We start from the raw sequence: 17,017 nt of genomic DNA on the forward strand, positions 1-17,017 counted from the left end.
TACGAACTAGGCCTACGCCAGTGGACGCACCTCGTTGCCGAAATGTTTGAAACTTCTCCCCGTTTCTCAGACAATGGATGAAAACTCGCAAAGCGGCACACAAATGATTTGTACACCTTCTTTGCTAACTAACACCCGGATGTAGTTGTAGAACGGTTTTGAATTTAGTTATATGCACAAAATGCAAGGTAAGTGCCAAAAAATGACTTAAATATAGCAACGAGACCTGAAATGGGCCAAAAAAATCAAACCTAGGGTATATACATGATTGTTTACCATGAAAAAAATTTGAGGCGGAACGATGTAGTCACTGACGATTGGAGTCCGAAGTGCCACGTCTCCTTTTGGAAACTATGATCCTTCTTGTGAGATGCTCCGATTTGGAAGGTGTGAGCATCAAAACTTGTGCCATCTTTACCAAAAAAATTCCATGTGATCCTGAGAGCACGCCACGGTGACACACCGATTTTTGTTATTTCTGGAGTTTATATGCAATTCCTGTAATTAGAATACCAAAAAGGCATATGCCTCTAGCCGCACCCTACGGCCGAACTGTTTGATTTTTTCCCGTTTCTCGAACAATGAATGAAAACTCCCAAAGCGTCACACAAATGATCTTGCTAGCTAGCACCCATGTGTAGTTGCGACTATAGCAAAGGACTCAAATATAGCAAACGATACCTCAAATGCACGAAAAAATCGAACCATAGGGTAAAATGGTGATTTCTTACCGTGGAAAACAATTTGGAGGCGAAACGATGAACTATTGTTTTCATTCAAATGAAAATATGTTGTTAGTTCATGTAAATGTTTTCAAATAGCACACGGTTCACCCATGAAAGCCGTGTGCCTACGAAACTGTGGTCGATGCCCCCCTGCTAGGCCCGCGATCTGAGTCGTGCATTCTGATTGGCTAGAACCCAAACCCCACGGATCATACATCTGCACCATTGGATGCTCCCAGATCGAACAACAATCCTCATCCCTTTCGACATGAAATGTAGTCCGGCTAGGATTTGATTTATGGGTTTTTTTACATTTGTGCCCCTGGTTCCTTAGCTCTACTCATTCATCCCCGCACTCTTAACTTTTGCTCAATTGTCCCCACTCCCTTGCCAGAAGCCCTTAGAACTGGTCACAACGGACGTTGCCGTTGGGTCAAAGGCTTGACCATTAACTCTGACGAGTGGGGCCATGCTGGACTGTGTCATTCATTGGACCTGACAAGTGGGGCCGCATTGGGTGGTGTCGCTGTTCGGCCGTTGGGCCGTGGTTGCATTGGGCTGTCCCTTGCATTAAATGCTTGCACGCCGCCAGGACAGAAGCCTCCTATGCATGCACCCACCAAAGCCTGCCTGCATGCGTCGATCGAGCCTGCATGCGCTGATGCCACGATTCGCTGACCGAGCCTGCATGCGCCGATGCGTCCGCCATGATGCACTGACCGAGCAACTTTCTTGCACGCCAGCCGCCACAGATGCAGCGACGGTCACTACCGCTGGTTCCTCTCTTCTAGCTAGGTGGCTACATATTTGTGGCTTGTGTAAAAAAGAGAAGTGTCTGTTGTGGCCGCATGCACTAGGTGGTTACTAACAAGGGAACCCTACTAACAAAGCGAGCTCTCTAAGAAAACAATCAACAAATATGTAGTCCCAATATGTAGATAGGGCCAACAAGCCCATAGTACGATCACATAGTTCAAACTAGGAAAAACTTAATAATAGAATAGATAGAAAGCTTAATAATAGAACTTAAGAAAAGGGCCAACAAGCCCATAGCAACTCCAACCACTACAAAAAAGTACACTTCCATGATGATACGTTTTTGTCACAGTACATCACGTTTTTTGTCATGCATGTACATCCATGACGATTTTATGCTAGAATCAAGATAGTCATACCTGTGCTGTCGTAGAAGTGTTCCATGACATTACCAAAATTATCATCACGGAAGTGTCCACTTCCATGACGATAAATCGCGCATCATAGAAGTGCTTTCGTCAAGGGTGACCGACACGTGGCATTCGCCGTAACGGGTCGTCGTTAAGCTATCGGGTCCGGTTTTGGATCCGATAACCTGCTAATAGCCACGACCAATGGGGATTTTCCACGTGTAAATTTCTCATTGGCCAGAGGAACCACATGTCAGCACCCGAAAAGGCCAGATGTCAACCGCCCAATGGACAGGAGGCGCCTATGATATGTCGACACGTGGCAAAGCCCAACAATGGCCCATTTAGGTTAAAAAGGCTGGCCTAGTCAAAATTAGCGGGCTGGCCCATTAACGGCCTACTTGCAGATGACACATTCGTAGTTAAGGCCCGTACGGCTATTGTAAAATCGGCCCGTCAACGACCCATTCTAAACTTTTCAACATCGCGGCCCATGGTCACTTCTGGCCCGTTAACAGTCCGCTAAGTATTTGGGCCGAATTACGACCCAGTGTGTTTTCGGCATGGTAAAGGTCCTACTTCATTTGCGACCATTTTTTGGCCCTTGAAACTTTTGGCCCATAAACGATCGTCAAGGATTTGGGTCATCTTCGGCCATGTCTGACATTCGGCCTGTTAGAGGCCCACTATAGATTTGGGCCACTTCCAGCCTGTTGTGACATTCGGCCTGTTAGAGGCCCACTGTAGATTTGGGCCACTTCCGGCCTGTTGTGACATTCGACCTGTTAGAGGCCCACTGTAGATTTGGGCCACTTTCACCCTGTTGTGACAATCGACCTATTAGAGGCCCACTGTAGATTTGGTCCACTTCCAGCCTGTTGTGACTTTCCGCCTGTTAACGTCGGACGAAATCCATGGGCCATATATGGCCCAATATCACATCGGGCCTATTAACGGCCCATATAAAGCTGATACTAATCAAGCCCGACCGAACTTCCGGCCTGTTAAAGGCCCGTGTAGTAGGTCGGCGCATTTTTGGCCTGTCTGAATTTTGGCATGTGAATGATCCACATTGTAAATGGGCCAAAACGAGTTGAGATACATTTCGGCCTGCTAATGACCAGTGGGTTATTTGGCACAATTAGGGCCCAATCTCACTTTCATCCTATTAAAAGCCCATGTTACTTATGGGCTCAAGACATATACACATGTTAACAGCTTATTGTTCTGAGGGCCCAAATTATGTTTAGGCCTGTTAAAGGCCCACTAGGTGCATAGGCCTACCAAAAATATGAAAGCTTATGATGATTTAGGCCCAGATACTTTTAGTGGGCTACATGCAAATTACGACCCATAATCATTTTTAGCCCAATTGGAATGGGCCTAACGGATGTTGGCACGTTGGGCTCCTACGAAGCTTTCGGCCGAATACATTACTAAGATAAACCTACACTATACAAAAATAGCATCGTAATTTGTACAACCTTTGGCAGCACGATAAATGTTGTATCACAACAAAATAAATTCCAGCCACATAACAAAAAGCATGTTGGCATAAAGTTTACAATCCTTGCAGATAAAAGCACCATCAGATGTATAGAAGCACAGATCATTTGGCCTGAGTGCTAATGTTTCAGGTTGTAGAATCTGATGGAGCACTATGGTCATCCCCTTTTTTCCGCCATTGCTCTTAAACAACGAAGCAAATGTCTGATAGTCTGGTTTCAAAACAATTCATATCTTGACGACATTTGTCAACCACTATTCTTGTTTCTGAAATGACGTCCATTAGGGATTGGACTTGTGTCTGGAGCACAGATATATCACTCTATCTAGTCAGAAGATTTTGTTTAGCAAGCGATTTGGTTGAGGTTACCTTGACAACCAACCCGGAATTACGAAGGAAGGTGCCTTTTGCACTATTAGTGGAGAGATACTAACGCACTGCAACAAGAGGTGACATTGTGCGTGTAGTAGCCTCGTCACCTTCAGGTGGTTGTGGCTATTCAATCATTTGTTCCATACCTTGCTGAAAGTTTGAACTTGTAGATTACTGTACCAGATAAGTTACTAATGAGATAAAAACAAACAAAGTAGGTTTCACGTTTATACATAACTTATTTTGGTGAACTACTGTAATACATTAGCATGTATTGTAGTGCCAACTACATAATAAAATCACTTTCGGAACATATGTCCATGTAGCATGCCTACTATATTTTCTATTTCCTCACATTCGTTGACATGTAAGGATAAAGAGCCATGGTTTAAAGTAGGATGGACATAGTATGACATCATTCATATCATGGGCAAATAGATATCAAACAAACAGGCCATTGTATCATTGTGTAGGCACGTGAACATCACAACTAGATTACAGATCAAGACCAAAAGAGTATCCTTCCTCTCTTTTCAACCGTGTAAGGTGAAATGATACGTTAAGACAACTATGTATAAAAGTGAACAGAGTAACCGACATTGGCTGCAAACCAAGCAGTTAAATGAACCCGTCATAGTAACAAGCAGTTCAAAGGTAGGAGGAGTAAGGACTTACAACAGCGGCTTGAACTGGTGTGCTCATGCCCTTCATCTTGCTGGTGTGGCAATCCTTGAAGATTTGCACTGCATTCGGTTTAGGTTCTTTTTGGTCCACACGGGCTTTCCTCTATATTTGGAACAAGTCAATATAGATATGATAATATTGCACAGAAAAAAGAAGGAACTAACAGCTACTTACAAGAGCCTCGCGGTGTGCAATATAGCTACGAGATCCTGTTGTTTGTTGGAATTTCACTTTAGAACGGTTGGTCTTGTTCTTCAAACAGTTAGCCTAGAAGAAGATACACTTGTAAGGCACATACGTAAATACAAGTTCAATATGTGATCTGATCAAATACATATATCCTACCTGATACTTTGGATCAGACCAGTGTTTAACAAGGGTTGTCCAGTCTTCATCTGTAATATATTCCACTTGAGATGTTTGGGCGATTTCATTGTTAGCATTGCCTTCAAAGTGACTTTTTCTAAGGTGATACCGATACTGTCGCAGGGCAGACCGAAAAACATGAGTGCATGTTTGTTTAGTTGCATCATCTTTCGGATCCAACTTGAACCTCATCTGTTGAAAAAAGAGTGTGAGTCTTATTAGGAGGAAGCTAGAAAGTATGGGATAGAGCAAGACAATATTACAAATTGCGATGAATAACATTACTTGCGGATAAATGGTCAAGGAAGGTGTTCAACTCGGTATCGCCTTTCTCATTCCTGTACTGGATCCACGTTGGGAGGATACGTGCATGACACCTAACGACAACGTCTGCCTCTGATACTTAGTTGGCTGACTCTGTAGCATCACGTGGCCTTTTTAAACCTGCCTTAAAATGGATCACCATTCTTCCTCCTTTATATTTTGTTAATTTGTCAAGCATTATCCCTGATGTTTGATTCCGCTTGCGCCGTGGTGCTAGTTCAACAATGAATATGGAAAGTGTTAGTGCACATCAAACTCTGAGAGTACATATAAAGGAGCATGCAACTGCAACTTGACTCGGTCAGGTACCGTCTTGGTGTTGATGCTCATGAGGTTCATCTGATCTTGCCAAGTCCTGTTGTGTCAGCAGTGCTTCGGAAGTAGTGTTAGGTGTGAAGGCAGCTTGGGAACTAGGCAGTTGCGGAGCAAACAAACGAGTAACTCGTTGAGATGCCGGTACAGTTGAAGCAAATGCTGCTGGTGGTGGAGCAGGTGATACTGTGTTTGTAGATTTAGCCGGTGGACTTGGACCTTCTACTGCACTATAAGTACTAGCTGAATCTCGAGGGCAGATCCTTTTCCTTTGCACCCGACGAGTAAAACCATTCCCTACAATATTCTTTTCCTTGCTCTTCATTGACTTTGCCATGTCAAGACGTACCCACAACACAAAAGAATAAAATCGCTCTTCATAACTCATTGATGCATGATACAGACAAGCAATACTTTGATGTAAGACAACCATATGAGGATGAAATATGTAAAAAAACAGGACGGTGTGACATATTCATAGCTACGATGTGTAAACTAAGCAGAAGGATTTTCAAGAAAATAGAAGTAATGCAAGCTAGACACCATATGAAAGATGCAACCAATATCACTCTGCCAAGTTAAAAGTGTCTTGTCATAAGTGGCATTTTGAAAAATTAGAAGCAGTACAACCTAGAATTCAATGCAAGATGCAACCACTATCAAACTGCCATGTTAAAAGCGTCCAATCATGAGTGATTGATGCAGGATACACAACAACAATACTTTGATGTAAGAACATGGTATGATAGATAGATGCAATGTATTCTAGACACAGAAAGGCATGTCATATGCACATGTATAACGTATATACTCAGCAGGTGCAATTTATTCAAAATAGAAGAAATACAGACTAGACAACATATGCAACATGAAACCAATTATCACACTATCAACTTAGAGCAAGCACATGCGATGGTGGAGTATGGGAGATGAACTCATCATGTAAACTTGGGACTTCAACTGCATTAGCAGTAGCAGTGGCAAATCTAGAGAGTCTATGTTTGCGTCGGTCCGGAGGACCACCTAGATCCCCTAACTTACTATTTTCCTTCCTCTTTTCTGATATTGCCTTATGAAGTCAAAACCACAAGAAGATGAATAAAATTAGCTCCGCACAACTGGTTGATGCATGATACAGACGAACACTACTTTGATGTAAGGGAAGCGCAGGATAGGAGGATGGAATATATACAAAAAAATACAACATTGCATATTCATAGGTACGATAGGAGGACGAAATATGTATGAAAAATAGTAAGCAGAAGGAATTTCAACAAAATTAGAAGAAATGAAAGCTAGGCACCATATGAGCATGCAACCAATATCACTCTATCAGGTAAAAAGTGTCTCGTCATAAGTGCCATTTGAAGAAAGAAGTGGTACAAGCTAGAAGACAATGCAAGATGCAACCTACATCACACTCCCAAGTTAAATGTGTCTTATGGGTAAGTGCTTGTTGCAGGTATAAGTTGTAAGCTACGCAGATGCAATTCAACAAAATCAAAAGCAATACAAACTAGACATCATACGAAACACGCAACCTCATGTAACAGTTCCAAGTTAGAGCAAGCACTTGTGATGGTGGAGTAGGGGAGATGTGCTCATCATCTACACAGCTACGTTGACTGTCCAGCCTTGTGTTATCTTGTGAATCTTGTTGGGAGGATGGCGGAGTAGAATCCGTAGAGACCCTCTGTTCGAGTTGCTCCGAAGGACCACCATCATCCACTATCATACTAATTTCCTTCAGTTGTATTGATTTTGCATTGTGAAGTCAAACTGATAAGAAAAAGGAATAAAATTCGCTCTTCAGAAGTCATTCATGCATGATACTGACAAACACTACTCGGATGAAAGGCAAACACATGATATGAGGACGGAATATGTACAAAAAACAGGACGGCATGACATATTCACACCTATGATGTGACAACTAAGCAGAAGGCATTTCAACAAATTAGAAGAACTCTAAGCTAGACACCATATGAAAGGTGAAACCATTATCACTCTGCCAAGTTCAAACCATCTGGCATTTCAACAAATTAGAAGTAGTACATGCTAGAAGTCATATGCAAGACACAACCAATATCACAGTGGCGACTTAAAGGTTCCTTATCATAAGTGACTAATGCGGGATATGCAAGAACAGTAGTCTGATGTAAGAATATGGTGTGATCAGATATAGTGTGTACTAGAAACAGGAACACATGTCATATTCACATGCATTATGTGTGAAGTAAGCAGATGCAATTCAACAGAGTTAGAAGCAATACAAGCTAGACATCATACACAACATGCAACCACATATGATAGTGCCAAGTTAGAGCAAACACCTATGATGGTGGAGTAGGGGAGATGTGCTCATCATCTACACAACTACGTTGACTGTCTAGCCTTGCGTTGTCTTGCGAATCTTGTTGGGAGGATGGCGGAGTAGAATGTGTAGAGACCCTCTGTTTCAGCTGCTCAGAAGGACCACCATCATCCAATGCCTTACCAATTTCCTTCCGCTTTATTGATTTTGCATTGTGAGGTCAAACCGATAAGAAAAAGGAATAAAATTCGCTCATCAGAACTCATTCATGCATGATGCTGATGAACACTACTCTGATGAAAGGCAAAGTCATGATACGAGGATGGAATATGTACGAGAAACTGGACGGCTTGACATATTCACACCTATGATGTGGTAACTAAGCAGAAGGCACTTCAACAAATTAGAAGCACTGCAAGCTAGACACCATATGGAAAGTGCAATCAATATAACCCTGCCAAGTTAAAACTATCTCGTCATAGGTGGCGTTCATCAAACTAGAAGCACTACATGCTAGAAATAATATTCAATACACACACCAATATCACACCACCAACTTAAAGGTGTCCCATCATAAGTGACTGATGCAGGATACACAAGAAGAGTAGTTTCATGTAAGAACATGGTGTGATAGACATATATAGTATGTACCAAAAACAGGAAGGCGTGTCATATTCACACGTATCATGTGTAAGCTAAGCAGATGCAATTTACACTAATTAGAAGTAATACAAGCTAGACACCATATGCAACATGCAACCAGATATCACACTGCCAAGTTAGAGCAAGCACCTTGGACGGTCGAGTAGGGGAGCAGAGACTTAGAACTTGTAATGCACTAGCAGTACAAGGAGAATCCGTACAGATGCTCCATTTACGTTGCTGCAGAGGACCACCATCATCGCCTTCCTTACTCTTTTCCTTCCTCTTTTTTGATTTTTCCTTGTCAAGTCAAACCCACAAGAAAATGGAATAAAATTTGCTCTTCAGAACTCATTGATGCATGATACGAACGAACACTACTTTCATGTAAGGTAGCTGCATCATAGGAGGATGGAATATGTATGAAAAACAGGAGGATATGACATATTGACTTGTGTGATGTATAAAGTGTAAACTAAGCACAAGGTGTTTGAACTAGTTAGAAGCAATGCAAGCTAGAGACGATATGAAAGATGAAACCATATCACTCTGCCAAATTAAAAGGGTGGCCTCATAAATGTATTTGACCAAATTAGAAGCAATACATGGCAACAGGCTAGAAATCATATGCAATATGCAACGAATAAAGGTGTCTCATCGTAAGTGCTTGATGCAGGATACAGAAGAGAGGTAGTTTCATGTAAGAACATGGTTAATAGATAGATGTATTATGTACCAAAAATAGGAAGGCATGTAATATTCACAGGTATAATGTGTAAACTAAGCAGATGCATTTTACCCTAATTAGAATCATTACAAGCTAGACACTGTATGCAACATGCACCCACATATCACACTGCGAAGTTAGAGCAAGCACCTGCGATGTTGGTGTAGGGTAAATGCGATCTTCAAGTACAGAGCTACATTTAATATCTTCATTTAGGCTTGTTGTTTCTTGAGAATCATGTGGGGAGGATGAAACTGCACTCTTTATAAGAGTAGCGCGTCTCATACTAACCCACGGGCGTGACTGTCTCATCATAAGTGATAGATGTAGGATACACAAGAACAGTAGTTTGATGTAAGAACATGGTGTGATAGGCAGATGTAGTATGTACCAAAAACAGGAAGGTGTGTCATATTCACATGTATAATGTGTAAGCTAAGGATATGCAATTTGACAAATTAGGAACAATACAAGCTAGGCACCATATGCAACATGCAACCAGATATCACACTGCCATGTTAGAGCAAGCACCTGGGGCTGTGAAGTAGGGGAGATGAGATTTGGAACTTGCACTACAGTAGGAGTAGCAGGAGAATCTGCAAAGATCATCTCTTTCAGTTTGCTCCAGAGGACCACCATCATTCCATGCCTTCGTCATTTTAGATTTTGCCTTGTCAAGTAAACACACAAGAAAAAGGAATGAAGTTCGCACTTCCAAATTCATTGATGCATGATAGTAACGAACACACCTTTTATGTAAGGCAACCACATTGTAGGAGGATGGAATATGTACGGAAAACGCTAAGCAGAAGGCATTTCAACAAATTGGAAGCAATGCAATCTAGACACCATATGAAAGATCCAACCAAAATCACTCTACCAAGTTAGATGTGTCTCACTATAAGTGACACTTGAAAAAATTAGAGGCAATACATGTTTGAAATGATATGCAAGATGCAACAAATATTACACTGTCAACTTGAAGGTGTCTTGTCAGAAGTGATTGACGAGGGATACACAAGAAAAGTAGTATGATGTAAGAACATGGTTAATAGAAAGACGTAGTATGTACCAAAAACAGGAAGGCATGTCATATTCACAGGTATAATGTGTTAACTAAGAAGATGCAATTTACCCTAATTAGAAGCATTACAAGGTAGACACCATATGCAACATGCAACCACATATCACATTCCAAGTAAGAGCAAGCACGTCCAATGGTGGTGTTGGGGAATTGCGGTCATCAACTAGAGAGCTATGTTGACTATTTTCATTTAGCCTTGCTGTTTCTTGAGAATCATGTGAGGAGGATGACCCTGCACTCTTTAAACGAGTAGCTCGTCTCACAGTAACCCACTGGGGTGACTGTCTCATCATAAGTGATTGATGAGGGATACAAAAGAGCATTAGTTTGATGTACGAACATGGTTAATAGACATATGTAGTATGTATCAAAAACAGGAAGGCATGTCATTATCAAATGTATAATGTGCAAAGTAAGCAGATGTAATTTAACCAAATTGGAAGCAATACAAGCCAGACACCATATGCAACATGCAACCACATTCGACAGCGTGAAGTTAAAGCAAGCACCTGGGATGGTTGTGTGTGGCAATTGAGATCATCAACTGCAGAGCTACGTTTACTGTCTCCATCTGCTGACACTACACCCTTTAGAGCGCTGAAACGCTTAGTGCTTATCTTCAAATTACACTAGAGCAACTTTTGTCTTTTCTTTTGTGCACTCATCAACACTGCATCAGAGTCTGAAATAGCCATGCATAAAAAAACAATAGTGTGAGTATGGGTTAATTGTGTACACAAGTAGTATAGTGTAAAAGTAGAAGATAGCAGGTCGGTGAGAAATAAATGACGGGAGACATATGATTGCTCTACAACATGCATGGCACATGAAATTACTAGATTCTAGGATTTTGAAATATGAGCACATGGATGGTTGGGAAATGCAGATGCTCCTCCAGCACACCACAAGGTGTGGTCCTATGAAAATAATAGTTGACTGAAAACAAATAGGTCAGCCCATTTTTTCTGCACCGTTCGATGTACAAAGAACATGCATAGCGCTTTCATCTACCACCAGCCAGTCAGTGTTGACGATTTTCCTCGAAACGCCAGCGACCACCGGCCCAGTCCCCTGCCTCCGCCCTCCCCTCGACCTCACCGCACCGCCATGCTTGGCACCGCCCCGACCATCCCTTCAAGCCCCGCTGACCTCCAGATTGGGCGCAAGCAGCTCCTGTGCCCCACATCCCTATGATAGACACCAATGCGTCGCTTCCCCAGCGAATAGGTGGACTAGGTGCTCCGCACGCCTAAGCGGGTGCTGCTTCTTTTAATTGCGAATCAGTTGACCCTGAATTGAAATCCAGGCGAGCTACTGACCTCTGGCCAAGGTGAAATAGTAAATGGGAGGAAACCTTATGCATTTAGTATCACGGAGAAGATGCAGTAAGAAGCGCTCAACTAGTTTCTTTCGTGGGATGAATACGGTGTGAGCAGAGACGTAAGATATGCACGAATAAGGGAAGAGGAGTACCTCTTTCTGCTGGCAGTGTTGTGCCCTCCTATTTTTCCAACAATCTTCTTGTGGTTAGCTGGAACGAGAAGTGGTGGAGGACGGTGGAGCCTTGGATGAACCCATGGCCAAGTTGTTGAGTGTGGTGTGGTGGCCGTCTGCCGACGGCGGGGAACCAGATCCGAGGGGCGAACGACGACGTAGCGGGAACAGCTCCGGTGCGGTGGACGGTTGTGACAGTGGAGCCGCAACGGTGAGGCGCAGGACGGCGTGGTCAAAGTGGTTCTGGTACGGCGCACGTTGGTGTGGTGTCGTGCAGGCAGATCTGCCTCGGCTTGAGCTGCTAAGTCCTCGAGGGCGTTGCAGTTGCGGTTACGTTAGACGACGACGTCGGGGTACCGGCACCGGCGTGATGGAGGAGGGCGGCGGTGGATTGGGCGCGATGGGGTGGAGGACGGAGGAGGCCCGGGTTTCATGGCTGGTGGAGAGGGCGTTTTGGCGCCCACGGAGTATGAAATGGGGAAACGAAGGGAGGGGGAACTAAGGGGGAACAATGTTTCGGTTTGGGACGCGCTTGTTTGAAATTTGGGGAAAGTTACAAACTTTGCCCCCATCTAAAATTTTGGACATATTGCGGGTCGGGGGTAGGACAGTAATCTTAGGTGTCCCAAATGGTGGGCGGGATAGATTTCGGCCGAGCGCATGGGTGTTTAGGCGCGCACGGCATATGAATGCTTTTCAGAGGCGGTTGAGACTGTCGTCTTGGTGACGTTACAAACCTACCCCGGTTTAGACCTTTGGACATCGGGCCGATAGGCTACATGGGCCAGAGGCTTATTTGGGTGACCAGACGCTTATTTGGCGCTTCGTTCAATATTTGGGAGCAGAAGCATTAACGTTTTCGGTTCTCTTGAATTGAACTTTCAGGATTTGTCAAATTCACAAATCTTGACTCTTGAAAATCCTAAAACTACGATTATTTTGGAATGGAGGGGGTACATTTGAATATACATTGTACACTAGATATATTAGAAAATATGCATCTTACCTCAGTTCATGCATGGTTCCGGATATAATCTCCTTGGTTGCAAAAAAGTAGTTAGACATGCATATGAATATATAGCATGTTCAAACGCACAACAAAGATTGATGCCCCCTTTTAGATCTGATTTACAAATGCCATTATCTCAGATTCAAAAAAATGAATGCACTTCCTATGAATTCGAATCTTCGAACCCCCTTTATGTTGAATTCAACATGTATTCTATTTCGTCGCTAGCAATTTGGAATGTATTGATGTAAGTGACAAATGTATAGTGCTTCACACTAACATGGAGTGCATTAATTTATGTTTATATATGAATTGCAAAAGCAATGCATTGTCTGGATTTCAAACCACTCTCACTCTATGGATCGATAATATGAAATAAACACATGCACATGCTATAATTCAATAGAGTATGGGTGTCTGATAGACCAATGTTCGTTCATACGCAAATTGCAAAGTTCATGATCTCATCCAAAAATAATAATGCCATTTATATTCTAATTTAATGTGTAGAACCGCCTTTTACACGTAGATGCACTATGCCTCGGCCCGTTCTCACACGCGTGCTATATATCTCTATCTAATGCATAAGTGCACACACTTTATATACATCGACATTTCTCTCTCACACATGCTCAGAATCTCTCCCGGGGTGTCGGTGTGTCTCTCACACACACTCTCTATATATCTCCCTCTCTCTTTCTTACTACTATGTACCACTCTTTTCACTAATCTCAGTTGGAAAACACTATTTCTCTCACATGCATATATACACATGCGCGGTCTCTACTAGCCCTCTATAGGCACATATATGTGCCTACGTGTCTCCCGCACGCACATTATCTTTAGGCCTCTCTCGCACACATTGCCCCCCACACCTCTCTCTTAGTAGGTCACAGATATGATTCCATCAGATCATTTGGTAGGACATCCCTGATTGTTAGGCTGGATGGTAATATGAGGCAAAGTTTTACCCAAGTCCGAGCCCTTGCAGTTGAGGAAAAAGCCTACTCCTGGTACTGTATATTTATGATAGGGGTGTGTACAAAGTACACGTGAATACCAGACATTGTGCGTGTGTGTATACGATCGACGAACTAGCCCTCGGGCTTCTATAACATACTTGGGGCCTAGGGTTACAAATCATATATAGTTGGCTTATCATCAGTGGGATAGAGTCCTCCATGACTCTGGTAGATTCATTTTTCACGCTGAGTCCTCCACATGGGTCTTCGTATAATGCATCTCGGTCCAACCTATGTCGTGCAGGATGGAACCGATCCATGAGTACTCATGTTGACCCACCACAACTAGAAATGATGTGCCCACCACACCCCACACACAATCGGCCGCTAAGAAAATAAGCATATACAATAGTACAATATTATACATGAAAGTTAATTGCATGGTGCATCCAATATTATTTGTTCTGCATTATGAATGTTTATATTTTCTCCTAAAATAATAGTCACGGGAAAGAGAAACAAAGGGCATATCTCTCCTTGTCTCCACTGGACACCCCCTCTTTCTACACCACTTTCACGTATGCACACAAACTATCTCTCGGCCCTCTAAAAATATGCATGCCCCTGAAACATTCACGCGTGATGGTCACTATATTTCAAGCAAAAACATTGTACGTTCACTGGACTTCAGAATATGCTCATTACGGTCACCGTATACATTCTCGTGGTGATCATACGGTATCTAGCTCACGATACGTCTCCGTATTTTGTTGATGACACTGATAGACATTGTATTTGATGTGTGCTTTGTATTTGATGACGACACTTACGGTCATTGTATTTGAAGCGAAAGCACGATATGTTCACTAGAGTTCAGAATAAGCTCATCACGGTCACCATATAAATTTTGTGGTGCTAACCAACCTGTGGTTGGATGGTTAGGAGGATAGTGGTTTCCCCAGCACACCAGAGTTAAAGTCCTGGTGCTCGCATTTATCCTGGATTAATTTCAGTATTTTCCAGCGATGTGCATTTAGTGGGAGGAGACGTTCCCTCAACTACGAGGCACCTACGGTGACTTCGTAAAATCTTAAGATCATATGCTAGCTCACTCTCTCAAAGGTGCTAATAGGGGTAGGGTCTATGTGTGTGCACTTATCGTGATGAGTGTTTGCGCGTATATATGAGCGCTTGCTTCTGTATTGTGTTAAAAACATATGTCGTGATTATACGGTCACTGGCTCACCCGTACAACTCCGTATTTTGTTGATGACACCATCAATTGACCAGTCAAACATTCCACATGGCGCAACTAGTGTTGCACCATCAGCGCGCGTAACCGTGGGGCCCACCTGCCAGCACGTATATGAAAGAAAGAAATGGTAGTTTTAGTCTGTACTGTGTTAATAAAATACATTTTATGGTGATCATACAGTCACTGGCTCACCATACAGCTCTGTAATTTATTGATGACTCGATCAATTGACCAGTCAAACGGTCCACATTCAGTAGCGCACATTACCATATGGCCCACCCGTCAGCGCGTATATGAAAGATAGAAATGGTAATAAATTAGTGATTGGTGGGGATTCGAAGTCGTGAGACCTCTCGTTGGAAGCCCGCGCCCCCTAACCACAACAGACAAGGATCGCCTTATGATGATATGCTGAGCAGGCCGTTTTAATTGCACACACGCATGAGTCACTGTGGTGAATACAAACTCATCACACATGCGCACAAACACGCCCGCAACGCCCGCATGCATGCATGCAATACTCACACGTACGTACACATGCACGCACGCTACACTCGCACGAACACACGCATGCATGCAGACGTGCAACACTGACACGTACACATGCACTCAGGAACACACGCACACATGCATGCAACACCGAAACGTACACACATGCACGCATGCAACACTCGCACACCTGCATGCACACAACACACGACACAAGACACACGCTCAACCTATACATGCATGCACCCTTTGTTAAGGACATGGATTGTTACGGGTATTAATATTATATGTGATAAGTAGAACATTGATGTTTGCAGCGGTCTTTATGAATCACAACGTATCGAACGTGTAACATCCCAAATTTCCAATTTGGAGTGTTATACATAGGTCATCATACGCATATCATATTTTAATTGCATTTTGGTTTGATCCTAGAAATTCTAAGCAACTCAAGGACCCATAGAGAGAGTTGGGGATTTCGTTTATTTTCATATTTGAATTTTCTCAAATTTGAAAAGAGGATCATTTTGATTTTAATTATTTTTCTCTCCAAAATATTTCCAAAATAAAAATAAAAGAGAGGAGATAAAATGACTTCTCCAAAATAAAAGAAATATTGGAGGAAAAATGTTAAAATCAAATAAATGGTTTTATTTGGATTTTATTGCTATTTTATTTGAATTAGAAAAATATACATTTTCAAAATTGCATTTTAGGCCAGAGAAATGTTCTCCTTGTTCTAAATATTTTATTTAGACGGTGAAAATTGTTTTTGGCATTTTTGGATTTTTTTATAATTTATTAGGATTTTTCCGTTAGGGCGAAATTATTAAAAAAAGAAGTCGCCATGGCCTTGCCCCCTCCCCAATTCGGGCACGCCGCCCCCCTCCTATTTAATGCGCCGCCGCCGCCGCAACCCCGCCACCAGTGCCGCCACCATCACCGCCTAGCGCCGTCGCCTCCTGCGTCGCCGCGCCACCCACCATCGCCCGCGCCGCCGCCTGCCGCCGCCCAAGCCACCACCCCGCCTTGCCGAACACGCCGTCGTCGTCCGCCATGTTTTTTTTCCGGTTAGGTAAAAACCGTCGTTGAAAGGGCATTTCCCTACTTTATGTTTTGGATGATGATGACAACCCTTTGTTGGTCTAATCTTGTGCTAAATGTTTCAGGTTCTCGATGCTTAGGCTCACATCGGATAGCTTTTCCCTCTCGTAAGAAAAGATCAAAGACGGAGTTCTCTACGCTTTTTATCTCTTTGGTCGTAGTGAACCTGTACTATCAAGAGGGAATCCACATTGGAAAGAGTAGGGGAATCCGTTCACGTACACCTCCATCACCCCTCTCTTGTCTTCCTCAGGTGTGAGAGAGAGTGTCTCCCTTTTGATATGACTGCCTGCTGTGTTTTCCCAGCGGTTGTACCGCTCATCCGAGCGGTTGTACCGCTGGCTCTTGGCATCTTCCTGTCTTTATCGAGTGGTGGTACCGCTGCCTCCTGGCGGTGGTACCTCCACCAGGCTCAGCAAAGACCTGCGGCGGTGGTTCCGGCCATGCACCGCCCAAGTACCGGTCAAGCTTCTATTTTGAT

Source organism: Triticum aestivum, chromosome 2B, assembly GCF_018294505.1.
Source record: "Triticum aestivum cultivar Chinese Spring chromosome 2B, IWGSC CS RefSeq v2.1, whole genome shotgun sequence".
Taxonomy (NCBI): domain Eukaryota; kingdom Viridiplantae; phylum Streptophyta; class Magnoliopsida; order Poales; family Poaceae; genus Triticum; species Triticum aestivum.